The sequence below is a fragment of the Anas platyrhynchos genome, chromosome 4, assembly GCF_047663525.1.
Source record: "Anas platyrhynchos isolate ZD024472 breed Pekin duck chromosome 4, IASCAAS_PekinDuck_T2T, whole genome shotgun sequence".
Taxonomy (NCBI): domain Eukaryota; kingdom Metazoa; phylum Chordata; class Aves; order Anseriformes; family Anatidae; genus Anas; species Anas platyrhynchos.
Genome location: NC_092590.1, coordinates 71,480,771 through 71,485,976, shown reverse-complemented (window position 1 = coordinate 71,485,976; position 5,206 = coordinate 71,480,771). Strand labels below are relative to the sequence as shown.

At 48.4% G+C, this 5,206-nt stretch overlaps 1 protein-coding gene across 8 annotated transcripts in view; it reads left to right on the top strand.

Annotated features, from left to right (window-relative positions):
• The window catches only part of NSD2 (nuclear receptor binding SET domain protein 2), a 106,494-nt gene that overhangs the window by 25,208 nt on the left and 76,080 nt on the right, over nt 1-5,206 (top strand). For 4 of the 8 annotated variants that reach the window (XM_027455679.3, XM_072037839.1, XM_072037838.1 and 1 more), the window contains exon 1: nt 59-239. The exons of 2 other annotated variants lie outside the window; for them this stretch is intronic. The gene's annotated coding sequence lies outside the window, so the exon portion shown is untranslated. Of the gene's footprint in view, nt 1-52; nt 240-1,284; nt 2,199-5,206 lie in introns of those variants that run through there. 2 more of the 8 variants (XM_027455672.3, XM_072037840.1) reach the window with 2 other exon arrangements.

Genomic DNA, 5,206 nt, shown 5'->3' with positions numbered 1-5,206 from the left:
ATCAGCGGCCGGGATTTTTCGCGCTGGTTCTGGCCGGAGGAGGGGGCGGGGCCGCCGCGCAGGAGCCGCCGCCGCCGTTGCCGTGTCCGCGTCCCTTCGGCTCCCGCCGCCGCCGCCGTCTCCTCCTCCTCCTCCTCTTCCTCCTCCTCCTCCTCACAGCTCCCCCGGCGCCCAGCTCCCGCCGCCGCCGCCGCCTCACGCCCGGCTCCCCGGGGGGAGAACGATGCGCTAGGGCACAGGTCAGTGAGCCGCCGCCGGGCTGCTTTGCTCTCCCCCTTTCCCCTCAGAGGGAGGCACCGGGGCACGTTCCCGCAAGGCCCCGCGGGCGGGAGGCGGGAGCGGGGTGGCGGCTGTGGCGGTGGCTCTGGTGGTGGTGGCTCCGGTGGTGGCTCCGTCGCCCTCCGGGATGTCGCCGCCTCGCCTGGCCGCGGGCTGGGGCTGAGGGCGCTGCCCCGGCCCCCCCTGAGGGAGGCGGTGGTGTGGTGGTGGTGGTGGTGGTGTGGGGCCGGGGTCTCTCCTCACAGGAGGTGCCCCCCCCCTCGGTTTACCCGCCCCTAATCGGGCACCTCCCGTTTCCCCTTTTGATTTTCCTGAGAGGAGGGGTTTTTGTGTTATTTTTTTTTTATTATTTATTTTTATGGGTTTGTGTTGTGCCCCCCCCACACACACACACCACCCCAAGCCTGCGCTCCCCCCTCAGCCACCACCGCTACCTGCCCCTCGCTGAGGGGCCGCCGTCCCCTTCACCCCCAACCCCCCCTAAATCCCTCCAACCACCCCAAATCCCCTCCCCACCCCCCCCAACTCCCCCTTTTCCCCTTTAACCCCTCCCTCATCCCCCCCAAACCCCGTCCGTCCCCCCCCCCCCCCCCAGCCTGCCGCAGGAGCCGTGCCTCGGGGGGGGCGATGCCGAGCCGGAGTCCCGGCTGTTGCAGCTTCATCCTTTTCCCCCCCCTCTTCTCCTCGCCTTCCTCCTCCTCCTCCTCCTCCTCCTGGGCTCTGCGGGGGGCCAGGGGCAGCATAAAGGGGTGAGGGAGCGCTGCACCCCCCCCCCCCCCCAGGAGCTGGAGGTGGGGGGGGGGGTTAATCAGTGCAAAGCAGAAAGAGAAACGCAAAAGCAAGAGGGGGGGGGAAGCCGATGAAGGGGAGGGAAAAAAAAAAAAAAAAACCACCCCTAAAAACCCTCCCCTGGGATTTAAATCTTCCCCCCCGTCAGGGAGGGGAGCAGCCAGGGTCACCCCCCCACCCCATGGCATGGGGGTTTGGGGAGGTGGGGGCTGCTCCTGCCCCTTCGCTGCGGGTGGGAGTGGGATTGCACGGCAGCAGGAGTGAATGTAACTCTGGAAATGTATGGAGGGGGAAGCCATGTTTGATTTATTCCTCCACTAAACACTGGTGTGATGATCCTTCCACTTACACCCTCCTGCGCTCCATCCTGGACCGGTACCGGAGGAGAGGCTCGCTAGGAAAACGGGAAGAAAACCTTCCTGCGAAGGCTGTGGGGCTGCCTGGCTCGATCTGCATTAAGGAGGAGAGGATAGGGCTCTTGCAACTTGAATTGATATTTGTGTGGTAAAAGAGCCTGGGGAACTTGTATTCCCAAGGCCATAGTTACAGCTCATCCGCTGTGGCTTTACCGCTCTGGGGGTGGAGGAGGGAATTTGCCACACTTCTTGAACGTATTTATACTTGCTTTTTTGTTTTTGTTTTTTTTAAATATGTCGGCTGAAAGGAGGGGTAAATACTAGTAGAAGTGCAGAGACAGTAAACACTGTATTTAAACAGATTTCAGAGAAAATGGGCCTGTAGCTAACAGCCATTAAACAGGCAGGAGGCTGGTATCAGTCACTGCCCATGTATTTTGTGTGTGTGAACAGTTTCCTTATTGGCATTTGCATTAAAATTGGTTTATAATGATTCTTAAATTTAGGAGCTAATGCTGCCTGTGCTGAGTAAGCTAAACGAGGTCTGTGTTTAAAAAAAAAAAAAAAAAAAGATATGCTTGGCTTTCAAACATTTTCAGACATCTAAGGAAGGTAACTGTAAACACTGTAGGGTGGCAGTGAAGTTTGTAATAGATTTTGCAAAGAGTCCTTGCCGGTGGTTTATGTGGACAGATGCTTACTAAAATTCCTTAAACATGGAATGTGTGGCCAGGGCTGAAAGAATAAATTGGTTCTTCACCAACATTTTTGTATGTAAGTAGAATCTCTGTGAATTTATTGTTGAAGCTATTATTTGCTTGTTTTGCTGTGGGATTTTTTCTCAGGAAATGCAGTATATCAACCTTAATAAACTCCTCAATTTCACAGTGTGGTATTATTTGACTGTTGGATGTGATCATTGAATAAAACCACTGTTTCGCAGGACTACTCAGGGCTCAGTACTAACAGTATATGCAATTTTTTTTTTGGTTGTTTCAGTAAGCAGCTACTTCCTATTTCCTAAAACATGCCAGGATTTTCATCTAGTTGGTAGCCATCAGAAAAGGTGACATTTTTCCACAGTATTTAAATGTAAAAGCTCTGGATGTTCCTGGGGACTGCATGGCTAGTTGTTGTGAAGATTATAGGAATTCCACCTTCATACATGCTCAGAAAAAATCAGATTTGGAAAGTACAGTGAAACCTATAAATTTATCAAATATTATTAGAAAATCTCAGAAGAAAACTAGGCCGTGATATTTTAAAGGGGGTGGAATTAAAGTGGTTAATGCATTTGCAATTAAATGTAAAATATATTTCCTTTTAGTTCAGTATGAGTCCAGCAAATCAGCAGTAAGAATGAAAAAATATTTGTGTTGTAATATCTGTGGGGCTGTATGCTTTTTTCTGATGCCTGTGGTTGTTTTGCAGATGAGAATATTGCATGTAAATTACAGCTGCATGCAAAAGACTGGTTATTACACCCCCAAAAAACTTTTTTTTTTTTTTTAAGACTGGAAGCAAAAACAATGTGTGGGGGGTTGCTTTCTAGTATTTAGCAGTGAAATTGATGTGTGTGGATGTTCGTGTGTGTGTGTGTGTGTGTATTTGTGTCTATGTATCTGAGCTCCCGTCCAAAACATTGCGCTAGCAGAGCAGCCCAGGAATGGAAAGAAGGGATTGTTTTTCAGCGTCCTATTGTTTGTGGCCCATTCACCTCTCACTTTTGCACTGAGCCTGCTTTTTGTTCCACCGGTGTCAGTGCGCTTCCAAAGCGAGGCCTGATTTCTCCGGGCTGATAAATGCGTGTCTTTCCTGGTGGTCGATCAAAGCCTATTGACTACCCTGGAACTCCATGCATACATAAAGGTTCACCTGCTCGGGGCAGATTACTGGATCAAGGACGTAGTTTATGATGAGAAGATACAGGCAGGGTTCGTGCTGCGTTTCGGTCACCTCTGGTCACTCCCCCTTACGTAACTACAAAGACATCTTGTAGGTTTTAAGCAGAGAAGATGGTTGAATGCATGAAAATTGCATGTATTTTTTTCCTGTAGAATGAGGTGAAGCACCTAGCCTTTTCAGGGGGAAAAGAAATTCGCCTCTCCTCAAGAGCACCAGGCTGCACAATGGGAGGCACCCACGGAGCGATGCCGCTGGAAACAGCAGATCCCCTAACAGTCAGTAAACAAACATCAATAAAGAAGCGCTCGATGCAACTAATAATAACGCCGTAGATGATGACTGCATGTTTTAATACTGTGTTCGTGGCTGTATTGTTTGAGGTCTTTCTGAGGTTTTTGGCAAAGACAAATGAAACGGCCTTAGGGTTGGGTAAATACGCTCTGGTATCGCTCTTGCATCCAGGCTTTGGGTGAAGAAGACTAGCGACACTGAAGCGGATCTAAGCGGATAAGTAAGTCCGCCTTTCCAGGAAGCCTTGCTTTCCAGTTAGGGTATAGCTTTGAAAAAAGCCTTCCCTGAGGATGTACTCTGGCCTCTTGGTGGTGTAAATGAGGAGGTGGAGATGGAATGTGCCAACCAGGATAAGTGGGCATGTGGGAAAGTGGGGAGAGAGAAAAACTCCCATCAGGGCTTGGCACAGGAGTCTAAATTTCCTTTAGTGCATAACTGTGGAAGATTTGGGAGAAAGGGGGTGATGAGGAGAGCCTCGCTGACGTGCCAGCAGTCACCCTGCAGCCTGTAAGTTGGGGTGGCCAGTCAAATGGGTCGATTAGCCATTTTATAAAGTTAGTGGTTACTTGAAAAGCTTTGCTTCTGAGAATGCTTTTTGAAGGAAGAGGGAGAAAATACCCAAATTCAACCTTCACTGCAACTTCAAATTGGCTTCCCTATGACCTGCAGTTGTTGGAGGTAATAAGACAGCTGTATAAATGTACTAAAGATTTTTTCTTTTGGTTTACACTGACAGAAATTACAGAAGTGATATATCAAGTACTGTTTGTAATCTTTTTATCAAATTGATGGTGTCCAGTGTAGTTACTTCACGTTTTCTAGCATCAGCAGGAAGGAAAGTATTTAGAACGTGTTACAAGGGAAACTTAGGTCATACATACTCTGTTCTGCTGCCCTTCTGGTGAACAGCAAACTATGAAAATACCCAAGATTCCTGGGAACAGATCATATATACTAATACCTCATGTCTGGTGATGATAGGTTAATGCACAGTCCATCATGCATTACTTCGCTCCCAAGCAACTCTAAACTTTAGCACCAGCTAATCTATGGAGTCTCTGGTGCATTTGAAAGGCTGCTTCTGTCTGGAGCATGAAATAGGCCATCGCGCAAACTAGTGCTCTTAAAATGCGTTTTGTGTGCAGCAGAGAATACCTGGTAATCATGGTTGGACCAAAAGTGAGGCTTGTGCTATACTTTTTGCTACCGTTCACCAATAATGCCATTGCATGGAAATTGTTCTGATAGCAGAGCAGAGTGATGAGCCAGCCATGTGTGGAAAGGAGATGTTTGAAAACCTTAATTTGAGGGTTTCATAGCAATGAAATTGAATTGACTAGGTATGGAAAAATGAAGCGCCGTATACTTCAGAGTATTCTTATCTTAGACAAAATTACTTTGTCCTGGGGCACCGTCGATGCAGGTTCTGGCATTTGACATAATTTGGAACTAATGAAATATCTAAGTGACTTAAAGCATGTGTTAAATTAAAAAGGGTTACTCAACAGGTGATGGCTCAGTTTCTAGTTTTGTCCCCATCCTTTTAACTTGTCCTATTTTTAACTTAGTGCAAGATAGCAATTTGA